The following is a 14,349-nucleotide window of genomic DNA, read 5'->3' as shown; positions in this document are numbered from 1 at the left end:
TCAGACGACATTGTAGAGTCGTTCAAACTTAGGTATAGGGATCACACCTATAACATGTATAAACAAATGATGTCTAGAACAGAAACGATATCAATCCACCTCAAAGGAGCAAAAATTACAATCGCCCACGTAGGGACTCGAACCCTAGACCCTCAGATTAAAAGTCTGATGCTCTACCGACTGAGCTACGCAGGCTGACGATAATGTTTAGAAAACAATATAGTTTATACCTTTCATTTAGCATATAGATAATGTACGGTAAGCATATATATAATGTACGGTACAACTTCGTTAACAGAGTCATTTCAAATTTATAGAAATTTTAAGACAGATCAACTTATTTACAACTGTTCTGCTCTCAATTTGCTTTATGATATAGACTTCTCACACAAGGAAATCCCGAAATTGCTATTATTATTCTGGGAAACGTAGGTTTGCCTGGCCTGAAACGAATTAAGAACACTAAATCAAATTTCTCTTAGTCAAAATGCAGGTCAAGAACATAACGTTAGTGAAAAAAAGTCTTGAAGAATTTGCTTTTTAGCGGGAATATCGTTTTCTGATGCAACGCGTGTGATTGGTTGCACTCTATATAGTTAAAAGTCATAACTGTATCTCATGAGCAGAGTGGCGCAGTGGAAGCGTGCTGGGCCCATAACCCAGAGGTCCGTGGATCGAAACCACGCTCTGCTAATTATTTTTTCTCATTGACGAAAATCTTTTTTCAGGCGACTGTCAGGAAATGATGACAAACGAAATTAATGTCAAAATAAAGTTGATCGTAAAACTATGACTCTATCCTGAAAAATCAACTAATTCAGTATGAAAAATATCACATGTATGTAATAAGTTGGTGAAATCCCTCAATATGTAAACGTTTGAATCCTCAAAGTAGTCATTTATGCAGCTATAAGATACATGTGCTACTCATTAATCAACAAAAGTTGAAACAAACCAGATAAAGAATCATGAATACCTATTCGAACGTTCGAAAATAAATGCTCATATTGATGATATATCAGTCCACATATTATATAAACCTATCTTTCGTCACGGAAAGAGGCGGTGGAGATCATGTTGTCGTTTACTTTGACGTTTTTCATGTTTTGCAAGCACAACTTGTTTTCGAATCTATCCATAACAAGAACACATAGTACTATAACAAAAAAGTTTGCAAAAAATACAGCCGCCCACGTAGGGACTCGAACCCTAGACCCTCAGATTAAAAGTCTGATGCTCTACCGACTGAGCTACGCAGGCTACTTAGAGAACACTCCCAAATTTTGCACATTTATAATTAACAGTTTCTCTCAAAACTTTTTGTTATACCACAGAATAGTTGATATAAAAGACCAGATTTATTTTACAAGTCTACTTAATACGATACGATTCTATTGTTTTATTTGACCCGTTTGCATCGAAATTAAAAGAAAATCAAAACTTATGATCGATGCTTTTCTATATAAATACCATGCAGCTGTGTCCATCGTCAGCTGCTAATAAAATTGCAATCAGACGACATTGTAGAGTCGTTCAAACTTAGGTATAGGGATCACACCTATAACATGTATAAACAAATGATGTCTAGAACAGAAACGATATCAATCCACCTCAAAGGAGCAAAAATTACAATCGCCCACGTAGGGACTCGAACCCTAGACCCTCAGATTAAAAGTCTGATGCTCTACCGACTGAGCTACGCAGGCTGACGATAATGTTTAGAAAACAATATAGTTTATACCTTTCATTTAGCATATAGATAATGTACGGTAAGCATATATATAATGTACGGTACAACTTCGTTAACAGAGTCATTTCAAATTTATAGAAATTTTAAGACAGATCAACTTATTTACAACTGTTCTGCTCTCAATTTGCTTTATGATATAGACTTCTCACACAAGGAAATCCCGAAATTGCTATTATTATTCTGGGAAACGTAGGTTTGCCTGGCCTGAAACGAATTAAGAACACTAAATCAAATTTCTCTTAGTCAAAATGCAGGTCAAGAACATAACGTTAGTGAAAAAAAGTCTTGAAGAATTTGCTTTTTAGCGGGAATATCGTTTTCTGATGCAACGCGTGTGATTGGTTGCACTCTATATAGTTAAAAGTCATAACTGTATCTCATGAGCAGAGTGGCGCAGTGGAAGCGTGCTGGGCCCATAACCCAGAGGTCCGTGGATCGAAACCACGCTCTGCTAATTATTTTTTCTCATTGACGAAAATCTTTTTTCAGGCGACTGTCAGGAAATGATGACAAACGAAATTAATGTCAAAATAAAGTTGATCGTAAAACTATGACTCTATCCTGAAAAATCAACTAATTCAGTATGAAAAATATCACATGTATGTAATAAGTTGGTGAAATCCCTCAATATGTAAACGTTTGAATCCTCAAAGTAGTCATTTATGCAGCTATAAGATACATGTGCTACTCATTAATCAACAAAAGTTGAAACAAACCAGATAAAGAATCATGAATACCTATTCGAACGTTCGAAAATAAATGCTCATATTGATGATATATCAGTCCACATATTATATAAACCTATCTTTCGTCACGGAAAGAGGCGGTGGAGATCATGTTGTCGTTTACTTTGACGTTTTTCATGTTTTGCAAGCACAACTTGTTTTCGAATCTATCCATAACAAGAACACATAGTACTATAACAAAAAAGTTTGCAAAAAATACAGCCGCCCACGTAGGGACTCGAACCCTAGACCCTCAGATTAAAAGTCTGATGCTCTACCGACTGAGCTACGCAGGCTACTTAGAGAACACTCCCAAATTTTGCACATTTATAATTAACAGTTTCTCTCAAAACTTTTTGTTATACCACAGAATAGTTGATATAAAAGACCAGATTTATTTTACAAGTCTACTTAATACGATACGATTCTATTGTTTTATTTGACCCGTTTGCATCGAAATTAAAAGAAAATCAAAACTTATGATCGATGCTTTTCTATATAAATACCATGCAGCTGTGTCCATCGTCAGCTGCTAATAAAATTGCAATCAGACGACATTGTAGAGTCGTTCAAACTTAGGTATAGGGATCACACCTATAACATGTATAAACAAATGATGTCTAGAACAGAAACGATATCAATCCACCTCAAAGGAGCAAAAATTACAATCGCCCACGTAGGGACTCGAACCCTAGACCCTCAGATTAAAAGTCTGATGCTCTTTTTTTTTTTATCTTTATTAGTTATGCTCTACCGACTGAGCTACGCAGGCTGACGATAATGTTTAGAAAACAATATAGTTTATACCTTTCATTTAGCATATAGATAATGTACGGTAAGCATATATATAATGTACGGTACAACTTCGTTAACAGAGTCATTTCAAATTTATAGAAATTTTAAGACAGATCAACTTATTTACAACTGTTCTGCTCTCAATTTGCTTTATGATATAGACTTCTCACACAAGGAAATCCCGAAATTGCTATTATTATTCTGGGAAACGTAGGTTTGCCTGGCCTGAAACGAATTAAGAACACTAAATCAAATTTCTCTTAGTCAAAATGCAGGTCAAGAACATAACGTTAGTGAAAAAAAGTCTTGAAGAATTTGCTTTTTAGCGGGAATATCGTTTTCTGATGCAACGCGTGTGATTGGTTGCACTCTATATAGTTAAAAGTCATAACTGTATCTCATGAGCAGAGTGGCGCAGTGGAAGCGTGCTGGGCCCATAACCCAGAGGTCCGTGGATCGAAACCACGCTCTGCTAATTATTTTTTCTCATTGACGAAAATCTTTTTTCAGGCGACTGTCAGGAAATGATGACAAACGAAATTAATGTCAAAATAAAGTTGATCGTAAAACTATGACTCTATCCTGAAAAATCAACTAATTCAGTATGAAAAATATCACATGTATGTAATAAGTTGGTGAAATCCCTCAATATGTAAACGTTTGAATCCTCAAAGTAGTCATTTATGCAGCTATAAGATACATGTGCTACTCATTAATCAACAAAAGTTGAAACAAACCAGATAAAGAATCATGAATACCTATTCGAACGTTCGAAAATAAATGCTCATATTGATGATATATCAGTCCACATATTATATAAACCTATCTTTCGTCACGGAAAGAGGCGGTGGAGATCATGTTGTCGTTTACTTTGACGTTTTTCATGTTTTGCAAGCACAACTTGTTTTCGAATCTATCCATAACAAGAACACATAGTACTATAACAAAAAAGTTTGCAAAAAATACAGCCGCCCACGTAGGGACTCGAACCCTAGACCCTCAGATTAAAAGTCTGATGCTCTACCGACTGAGCTACGCAGGCTACTTAGAGAACACTCCCAAATTTTGCACATTTATAATTAACAGTTTCTCTCAAAACTTTTTGTTATACCACAGAATAGTTGATATAAAAGACCAGATTTATTTTACAAGTCTACTTAATACGATACGATTCTATTGTTTTATTTGACCCGTTTGCATCGAAATTAAAAGAAAATCAAAACTTATGATCGATGCTTTTCTATATAAATACCATGCAGCTGTGTCCATCGTCAGCTGCTAATAAAATTGCAATCAGACGACATTGTAGAGTCGTTCAAACTTAGGTATAGGGATCACACCTATAACATGTATAAACAAATGATGTCTAGAACAGAAACGATATCAATCCACCTCAAAGGAGCAAAAATTACAATCGCCCACGTAGGGACTCGAACCCTAGACCCTCAGATTAAAAGTCTGATGCTCTACCGACTGAGCTACGCAGGCTGACGATAATGTTTAGAAAACAATATAGTTTATACCTTTCATTTAGCATATAGATAATGTACGGTAAGCATATATATAATGTACGGTACAACTTCGTTAACAGAGTCATTTCAAATTTATAGAAATTTTAAGACAGATCAACTTATTTACAACTGTTCTGCTCTCAATTTGCTTTATGATATAGACTTCTCACACAAGGAAATCCCGAAATTGCTATTATTATTCTGGGAAACGTAGGTTTGCCTGGCCTGAAACGAATTAAGAACACTAAATCAAATTTCTCTTAGTCAAAATGCAGGTCAAGAACATAACGTTAGTGAAAAAAAGTCTTGAAGAATTTGCTTTTTAGCGGGAATATCGTTTTCTGATGCAACGCGTGTGATTGGTTGCACTCTATATAGTTAAAAGTCATAACTGTATCTCATGAGCAGAGTGGCGCAGTGGAAGCGTGCTGGGCCCATAACCCAGAGGTCCGTGGATCGAAACCACGCTCTGCTAATTATTTTTTCTCATTGACGAAAATCTTTTTTCAGGCGACTGTCAGGAAATGATGACAAACGAAATTAATGTCAAAATAAAGTTGATCGTAAAACTATGACTCTATCCTGAAAAATCAACTAATTCAGTATGAAAAATATCACATGTATGTAATAAGTTGGTGAAATCCCTCAATATGTAAACGTTTGAATCCTCAAAGTAGTCATTTATGCAGCTATAAGATACATGTGCTACTCATTAATCAACAAAAGTTGAAACAAACCAGATAAAGAATCATGAATACCTATTCGAACGTTCGAAAATAAATGCTCATATTGATGATATATCAGTCCACATATTATATAAACCTATCTTTCGTCACGGAAAGAGGCGGTGGAGATCATGTTGTCGTTTACTTTGACGTTTTTCATGTTTTGCAAGCACAACTTGTTTTCGAATCTATCCATAACAAGAACACATAGTACTATAACAAAAAAGTTTGCAAAAAATACAGCCGCCCACGTAGGGACTCGAACCCTAGACCCTCAGATTAAAAGTCTGATGCTCTACCGACTGAGCTACGCAGGCTACTTAGAGAACACTCCCAAATTTTGCACATTTATAATTAACAGTTTCTCTCAAAACTTTTTGTTATACCACAGAATAGTTGATATAAAAGACCAGATTTATTTTACAAGTCTACTTAATACGATACGATTCTATTGTTTTATTTGACCCGTTTGCATCGAAATTAAAAGAAAATCAAAACTTATGATCGATGCTTTTCTATATAAATACCATGCAGCTGTGTCCATCGTCAGCTGCTAATAAAATTGCAATCAGACGACATTGTAGAGTCGTTCAAACTTAGGTATAGGGATCACACCTATAACATGTATAAACAAATGATGTCTAGAACAGAAACGATATCAATCCACCTCAAAGGAGCAAAAATTACAATCGCCCACGTAGGGACTCGAACCCTAGACCCTCAGATTAAAAGTCTGATGCTCTACCGACTGAGCTACGCAGGCTGACGATAATGTTTAGAAAACAATATAGTTTATACCTTTCATTTAGCATATAGATAATGTACGGTAAGCATATATATAATGTACGGTACAACTTCGTTAACAGAGTCATTTCAAATTTATAGAAATTTTAAGACAGATCAACTTATTTACAACTGTTCTGCTCTCAATTTGCTTTATGATATAGACTTCTCACACAAGGAAATCCCGAAATTGCTATTATTATTCTGGGAAACGTAGGTTTGCCTGGCCTGAAACGAATTAAGAACACTAAATCAAATTTCTCTTAGTCAAAATGCAGGTCAAGAACATAACGTTAGTGAAAAAAAGTCTTGAAGAATTTGCTTTTTAGCGGGAATATCGTTTTCTGATGCAACGCGTGTGATTGGTTGCACTCTATATAGTTAAAAGTCATAACTGTATCTCATGAGCAGAGTGGCGCAGTGGAAGCGTGCTGGGCCCATAACCCAGAGGTCCGTGGATCGAAACCACGCTCTGCTAATTATTTTTTCTCATTGACGAAAATCTTTTTTCAGGCGACTGTCAGGAAATGATGACAAACGAAATTAATGTCAAAATAAAGTTGATCGTAAAACTATGACTCTATCCTGAAAAATCAACTAATTCAGTATGAAAAATATCACATGTATGTAATAAGTTGGTGAAATCCCTCAATATGTAAACGTTTGAATCCTCAAAGTAGTCATTTATGCAGCTATAAGATACATGTGCTACTCATTAATCAACAAAAGTTGAAACAAACCAGATAAAGAATCATGAATACCTATTCGAACGTTCGAAAATAAATGCTCATATTGATGATATATCAGTCCACATATTATATAAACCTATCTTTCGTCACGGAAAGAGGCGGTGGAGATCATGTTGTCGTTTACTTTGACGTTTTTCATGTTTTGCAAGCACAACTTGTTTTCGAATCTATCCATAACAAGAACACATAGTACTATAACAAAAAAGTTTGCAAAAAATACAGCCGCCCACGTAGGGACTCGAACCCTAGACCCTCAGATTAAAAGTCTGATGCTCTACCGACTGAGCTACGCAGGCTACTTAGAGAACACTCCCAAATTTTGCACATTTATAATTAACAGTTTCTCTCAAAACTTTTTGTTATACCACAGAATAGTTGATATAAAAGACCAGATTTATTTTACAAGTCTACTTAATACGATACGATTCTATTGTTTTATTTGACCCGTTTGCATCGAAATTAAAAGAAAATCAAAACTTATGATCGATGCTTTTCTATATAAATACCATGCAGCTGTGTCCATCGTCAGCTGCTAATAAAATTGCAATCAGACGACATTGTAGAGTCGTTCAAACTTAGGTATAGGGATCACACCTATAACATGTATAAACAAATGATGTCTAGAACAGAAACGATATCAATCCACCTCAAAGGAGCAAAAATTACAATCGCCCACGTAGGGACTCGAACCCTAGACCCTCAGATTAAAAGTCTGATGCTCTACCGACTGAGCTACGCAGGCTGACGATAATGTTTAGAAAACAATATAGTTTATACCTTTCATTTAGCATATAGATAATGTACGGTAAGCATATATATAATGTACGGTACAACTTCGTTAACAGAGTCATTTCAAATTTATAGAAATTTTAAGACAGATCAACTTATTTACAACTGTTCTGCTCTCAATTTGCTTTATGATATAGACTTCTCACACAAGGAAATCCCGAAATTGCTATTATTATTCTGGGAAACGTAGGTTTGCCTGGCCTGAAACGAATTAAGAACACTAAATCAAATTTCTCTTAGTCAAAATGCAGGTCAAGAACATAACGTTAGTGAAAAAAAGTCTTGAAGAATTTGCTTTTTAGCGGGAATATCGTTTTCTGATGCAACGCGTGTGATTGGTTGCACTCTATATAGTTAAAAGTCATAACTGTATCTCATGAGCAGAGTGGCGCAGTGGAAGCGTGCTGGGCCCATAACCCAGAGGTCCGTGGATCGAAACCACGCTCTGCTAATTATTTTTTCTCATTGACGAAAATCTTTTTTCAGGCGACTGTCAGGAAATGATGACAAACGAAATTAATGTCAAAATAAAGTTGATCGTAAAACTATGACTCTATCCTGAAAAATCAACTAATTCAGTATGAAAAATATCACATGTATGTAATAAGTTGGTGAAATCCCTCAATATGTAAACGTTTGAATCCTCAAAGTAGTCATTTATGCAGCTATAAGATACATGTGCTACTCATTAATCAACAAAAGTTGAAACAAACCAGATAAAGAATCATGAATACCTATTCGAACGTTCGAAAATAAATGCTCATATTGATGATATATCAGTCCACATATTATATAAACCTATCTTTCGTCACGGAAAGAGGCGGTGGAGATCATGTTGTCGTTTACTTTGACGTTTTTCATGTTTTGCAAGCACAACTTGTTTTCGAATCTATCCATAACAAGAACACATAGTACTATAACAAAAAAGTTTGCAAAAAATACAGCCGCCCACGTAGGGACTCGAACCCTAGACCCTCAGATTAAAAGTCTGATGCTCTACCGACTGAGCTACGCAGGCTACTTAGAGAACACTCCCAAATTTTGCACATTTATAATTAACAGTTTCTCTCAAAACTTTTTGTTATACCACAGAATAGTTGATATAAAAGACCAGATTTATTTTACAAGTCTACTTAATACGATACGATTCTATTGTTTTATTTGACCCGTTTGCATCGAAATTAAAAGAAAATCAAAACTTATGATCGATGCTTTTCTATATAAATACCATGCAGCTGTGTCCATCGTCAGCTGCTAATAAAATTGCAATCAGACGACATTGTAGAGTCGTTCAAACTTAGGTATAGGGATCACACCTATAACATGTATAAACAAATGATGTCTAGAACAGAAACGATATCAATCCACCTCAAAGGAGCAAAAATTACAATCGCCCACGTAGGGACTCGAACCCTAGACCCTCAGATTAAAAGTCTGATGCTCTACCGACTGAGCTACGCAGGCTGACGATAATGTTTAGAAAACAATATAGTTTATACCTTTCATTTAGCATATAGATAATGTACGGTAAGCATATATATAATGTACGGTACAACTTCGTTAACAGAGTCATTTCAAATTTATAGAAATTTTAAGACAGATCAACTTATTTACAACTGTTCTGCTCTCAATTTGCTTTATGATATAGACTTCTCACACAAGGAAATCCCGAAATTGCTATTATTATTCTGGGAAACGTAGGTTTGCCTGGCCTGAAACGAATTAAGAACACTAAATCAAATTTCTCTTAGTCAAAATGCAGGTCAAGAACATAACGTTAGTGAAAAAAAGTCTTGAAGAATTTGCTTTTTAGCGGGAATATCGTTTTCTGATGCAACGCGTGTGATTGGTTGCACTCTATATAGTTAAAAGTCATAACTGTATCTCATGAGCAGAGTGGCGCAGTGGAAGCGTGCTGGGCCCATAACCCAGAGGTCCGTGGATCGAAACCACGCTCTGCTAATTATTTTTTCTCATTGACGAAAATCTTTTTTCAGGCGACTGTCAGGAAATGATGACAAACGAAATTAATGTCAAAATAAAGTTGATCGTAAAACTATGACTCTATCCTGAAAAATCAACTAATTCAGTATGAAAAATATCACATGTATGTAATAAGTTGGTGAAATCCCTCAATATGTAAACGTTTGAATCCTCAAAGTAGTCATTTATGCAGCTATAAGATACATGTGCTACTCATTAATCAACAAAAGTTGAAACAAACCAGATAAAGAATCATGAATACCTATTCGAACGTTCGAAAATAAATGCTCATATTGATGATATATCAGTCCACATATTATATAAACCTATCTTTCGTCACGGAAAGAGGCGGTGGAGATCATGTTGTCGTTTACTTTGACGTTTTTCATGTTTTGCAAGCACAACTTGTTTTCGAATCTATCCATAACAAGAACACATAGTACTATAACAAAAAAGTTTGCAAAAAATACAGCCGCCCACGTAGGGACTCGAACCCTAGACCCTCAGATTAAAAGTCTGATGCTCTACCGACTGAGCTACGCAGGCTACTTAGAGAACACTCCCAAATTTTGCACATTTATAATTAACAGTTTCTCTCAAAACTTTTTGTTATACCACAGAATAGTTGATATAAAAGACCAGATTTATTTTACAAGTCTACTTAATACGATACGATTCTATTGTTTTATTTGACCCGTTTGCATCGAAATTAAAAGAAAATCAAAACTTATGATCGATGCTTTTCTATATAAATACCATGCAGCTGTGTCCATCGTCAGCTGCTAATAAAATTGCAATCAGACGACATTGTAGAGTCGTTCAAACTTAGGTATAGGGATCACACCTATAACATGTATAAACAAATGATGTCTAGAACAGAAACGATATCAATCCACCTCAAAGGAGCAAAAATTACAATCGCCCACGTAGGGACTCGAACCCTAGACCCTCAGATTAAAAGTCTGATGCTCTACCGACTGAGCTACGCAGGCTGACGATAATGTTTAGAAAACAATATAGTTTATACCTTTCATTTAGCATATAGATAATGTACGGTAAGCATATATATAATGTACGGTACAACTTCGTTAACAGAGTCATTTCAAATTTATAGAAATTTTAAGACAGATCAACTTATTTACAACTGTTCTGCTCTCAATTTGCTTTATGATATAGACTTCTCACACAAGGAAATCCCGAAATTGCTATTATTATTCTGGGAAACGTAGGTTTGCCTGGCCTGAAACGAATTAAGAACACTAAATCAAATTTCTCTTAGTCAAAATGCAGGTCAAGAACATAACGTTAGTGAAAAAAAGTCTTGAAGAATTTGCTTTTTAGCGGGAATATCGTTTTCTGATGCAACGCGTGTGATTGGTTGCACTCTATATAGTTAAAAGTCATAACTGTATCTCATGAGCAGAGTGGCGCAGTGGAAGCGTGCTGGGCCCATAACCCAGAGGTCCGTGGATCGAAACCACGCTCTGCTAATTATTTTTTCTCATTGACGAAAATCTTTTTTCAGGCGACTGTCAGGAAATGATGACAAACGAAATTAATGTCAAAATAAAGTTGATCGTAAAACTATGACTCTATCCTGAAAAATCAACTAATTCAGTATGAAAAATATCACATGTATGTAATAAGTTGGTGAAATCCCTCAATATGTAAACGTTTGAATCCTCAAAGTAGTCATTTATGCAGCTATAAGATACATGTGCTACTCATTAATCAACAAAAGTTGAAACAAACCAGATAAAGAATCATGAATACCTATTCGAACGTTCGAAAATAAATGCTCATATTGATGATATATCAGTCCACATATTATATAAACCTATCTTTCGTCACGGAAAGAGGCGGTGGAGATCATGTTGTCGTTTACTTTGACGTTTTTCATGTTTTGCAAGCACAACTTGTTTTCGAATCTATCCATAACAAGAACACATAGTACTATAACAAAAAAGTTTGCAAAAAATACAGCCGCCCACGTAGGGACTCGAACCCTAGACCCTCAGATTAAAAGTCTGATGCTCTACCGACTGAGCTACGCAGGCTACTTAGAGAACACTCCCAAATTTTGCACATTTATAATTAACAGTTTCTCTCAAAACTTTTTGTTATACCACAGAATAGTTGATATAAAAGACCAGATTTATTTTACAAGTCTACTTAATACGATACGATTCTATTGTTTTATTTGACCCGTTTGCATCGAAATTAAAAGAAAATCAAAACTTATGATCGATGCTTTTCTATATAAATACCATGCAGCTGTGTCCATCGTCAGCTGCTAATAAAATTGCAATCAGACGACATTGTAGAGTCGTTCAAACTTAGGTATAGGGATCACACCTATAACATGTATAAACAAATGATGTCTAGAACAGAAACGATATCAATCCACCTCAAAGGAGCAAAAATTACAATCGCCCACGTAGGGACTCGAACCCTAGACCCTCAGATTAAAAGTCTGATGCTCTACCGACTGAGCTACGCAGGCTGACGATAATGTTTAGAAAACAATATAGTTTATACCTTTCATTTAGCATATAGATAATGTACGGTAAGCATATATATAATGTACGGTACAACTTCGTTAACAGAGTCATTTCAAATTTATAGAAATTTTAAGACAGATCAACTTATTTACAACTGTTCTGCTCTCAATTTGCTTTATGATATAGACTTCTCACACAAGGAAATCCCGAAATTGCTATTATTATTCTGGGAAACGTAGGTTTGCCTGGCCTGAAACGAATTAAGAACACTAAATCAAATTTCTCTTAGTCAAAATGCAGGTCAAGAACATAACGTTAGTGAAAAAAAGTCTTGAAGAATTTGCTTTTTAGCGGGAATATCGTTTTCTGATGCAACGCGTGTGATTGGTTGCACTCTATATAGTTAAAAGTCATAACTGTATCTCATGAGCAGAGTGGCGCAGTGGAAGCGTGCTGGGCCCATAACCCAGAGGTCCGTGGATCGAAACCACGCTCTGCTAATTATTTTTTCTCATTGACGAAAATCTTTTTTCAGGCGACTGTCAGGAAATGATGACAAACGAAATTAATGTCAAAATAAAGTTGATCGTAAAACTATGACTCTATCCTGAAAAATCAACTAATTCAGTATGAAAAATATCACATGTATGTAATAAGTTGGTGAAATCCCTCAATATGTAAACGTTTGAATCCTCAAAGTAGTCATTTATGCAGCTATAAGATACATGTGCTACTCATTAATCAACAAAAGTTGAAACAAACCAGATAAAGAATCATGAATACCTATTCGAACGTTCGAAAATAAATGCTCATATTGATGATATATCAGTCCACATATTATATAAACCTATCTTTCGTCACGGAAAGAGGCGGTGGAGATCATGTTGTCGTTTACTTTGACGTTTTTCATGTTTTGCAAGCACAACTTGTTTTCGAATCTATCCATAACAAGAACACATAGTACTATAACAAAAAAGTTTGCAAAAAATACAGCCGCCCACGTAGGGACTCGAACCCTAGACCCTCAGATTAAAAGTCTGATGCTCTACCGACTGAGCTACGCAGGCTACTTAGAGAACACTCCCAAATTTTGCACATTTATAATTAACAGTTTCTCTCAAAACTTTTTGTTATACCACAGAATAGTTGATATAAAAGACCAGATTTATTTTACAAGTCTACTTAATACGATACGATTCTATTGTTTTATTTGACCCGTTTGCATCGAAATTAAAAGAAAATCAAAACTTATGATCGATGCTTTTCTATATAAATACCATGCAGCTGTGTCCATCGTCAGCTGCTAATAAAATTGCAATCAGACGACATTGTAGAGTCGTTCAAACTTAGGTATAGGGATCACACCTATAACATGTATAAACAAATGATGTCTAGAACAGAAACGATATCAATCCACCTCAAAGGAGCAAAAATTACAATCGCCCACGTAGGGACTCGAACCCTAGACCCTCAGATTAAAAGTCTGATGCTCTACCGACTGAGCTACGCAGGCTGACGATAATGTTTAGAAAACAATATAGTTTATACCTTTCATTTAGCATATAGATAATGTACGGTAAGCATATATATAATGTACGGTACAACTTCGTTAACAGAGTCATTTCAAATTTATAGAAATTTTAAGACAGATCAACTTATTTACAACTGTTCTGCTCTCAATTTGCTTTATGATATAGACTTCTCACACAAGGAAATCCCGAAATTGCTATTATTATTCTGGGAAACGTAGGTTTGCCTGGCCTGAAACGAATTAAGAACACTAAATCAAATTTCTCTTAGTCAAAATGCAGGTCAAGAACATAACGTTAGTGAAAAAAAGTCTTGAAGAATTTGCTTTTTAGCGGGAATATCGTTTTCTGATGCAACGCGTGTGATTGGTTGCACTCTATATAGTTAAAAGTCATAACTGTATCTCATGAGCAGAGTGGCGCAGTGGAAGCGTGCTGGGCCCATAACCCAGAGGTCCGTGGATCGAAACCACGCTCTGCTAATTATTTTTTCTCATTGACGAAAATCT

General features: G+C 35.5%; 10 non-coding genes across 10 annotated transcripts; all 10 read left to right on the top strand.

The window, feature by feature from the left end:
- The first annotated feature begins 621 nt into the window (after nt 1-621).
- Trnam-cau (transfer RNA methionine (anticodon CAU)) lies at nt 622-693 on the top strand. The gene has a single exon. It is a non-coding gene; the product is annotated as a tRNA-Met (tRNA).
- Nucleotides 694-2,132: 1,439 nt separating this feature from the next.
- On the top strand, nt 2,133-2,204 carry Trnam-cau (transfer RNA methionine (anticodon CAU)). Its single transcript has one exon. It is a non-coding gene; the product is annotated as a tRNA-Met (tRNA).
- Nucleotides 2,205-3,673: 1,469 nt separating this feature from the next.
- Trnam-cau (transfer RNA methionine (anticodon CAU)) lies at nt 3,674-3,745 on the top strand. Its single transcript has one exon. It is a non-coding gene; the product is annotated as a tRNA-Met (tRNA).
- Nucleotides 3,746-5,184: 1,439 nt separating this feature from the next.
- Trnam-cau (transfer RNA methionine (anticodon CAU)) lies at nt 5,185-5,256 on the top strand. The gene has a single exon. It is a non-coding gene; the product is annotated as a tRNA-Met (tRNA).
- Nucleotides 5,257-6,695: 1,439 nt separating this feature from the next.
- Nucleotides 6,696-6,767, top strand: Trnam-cau (transfer RNA methionine (anticodon CAU)). Its single transcript has one exon. It is a non-coding gene; the product is annotated as a tRNA-Met (tRNA).
- Nucleotides 6,768-8,206: 1,439 nt separating this feature from the next.
- Nucleotides 8,207-8,278, top strand: Trnam-cau (transfer RNA methionine (anticodon CAU)). The gene has a single exon. It is a non-coding gene; the product is annotated as a tRNA-Met (tRNA).
- A 1,439-nt stretch (nt 8,279-9,717) lies between these two features.
- On the top strand, nt 9,718-9,789 carry Trnam-cau (transfer RNA methionine (anticodon CAU)). The gene has a single exon. It is a non-coding gene; the product is annotated as a tRNA-Met (tRNA).
- Nucleotides 9,790-11,228: 1,439 nt separating this feature from the next.
- Nucleotides 11,229-11,300, top strand: Trnam-cau (transfer RNA methionine (anticodon CAU)). The gene has a single exon. It is a non-coding gene; the product is annotated as a tRNA-Met (tRNA).
- A 1,439-nt stretch (nt 11,301-12,739) lies between these two features.
- Trnam-cau (transfer RNA methionine (anticodon CAU)) lies at nt 12,740-12,811 on the top strand. The gene has a single exon. It is a non-coding gene; the product is annotated as a tRNA-Met (tRNA).
- Nucleotides 12,812-14,250: 1,439 nt separating this feature from the next.
- Trnam-cau (transfer RNA methionine (anticodon CAU)) lies at nt 14,251-14,322 on the top strand. Its single transcript has one exon. It is a non-coding gene; the product is annotated as a tRNA-Met (tRNA).
- Nucleotides 14,323-14,349: the final 27 nt, after the last annotated feature.

Source organism: Mytilus trossulus, chromosome 10, assembly GCF_036588685.1.
Source record: "Mytilus trossulus isolate FHL-02 chromosome 10, PNRI_Mtr1.1.1.hap1, whole genome shotgun sequence".
NCBI lineage: Eukaryota > Metazoa > Mollusca > Bivalvia > Mytilida > Mytilidae > Mytilus > Mytilus trossulus.
The sequence above is the reverse complement of the archived record's forward strand: the minus strand, read 5'-3'. Positions and strand labels throughout refer to the sequence as shown.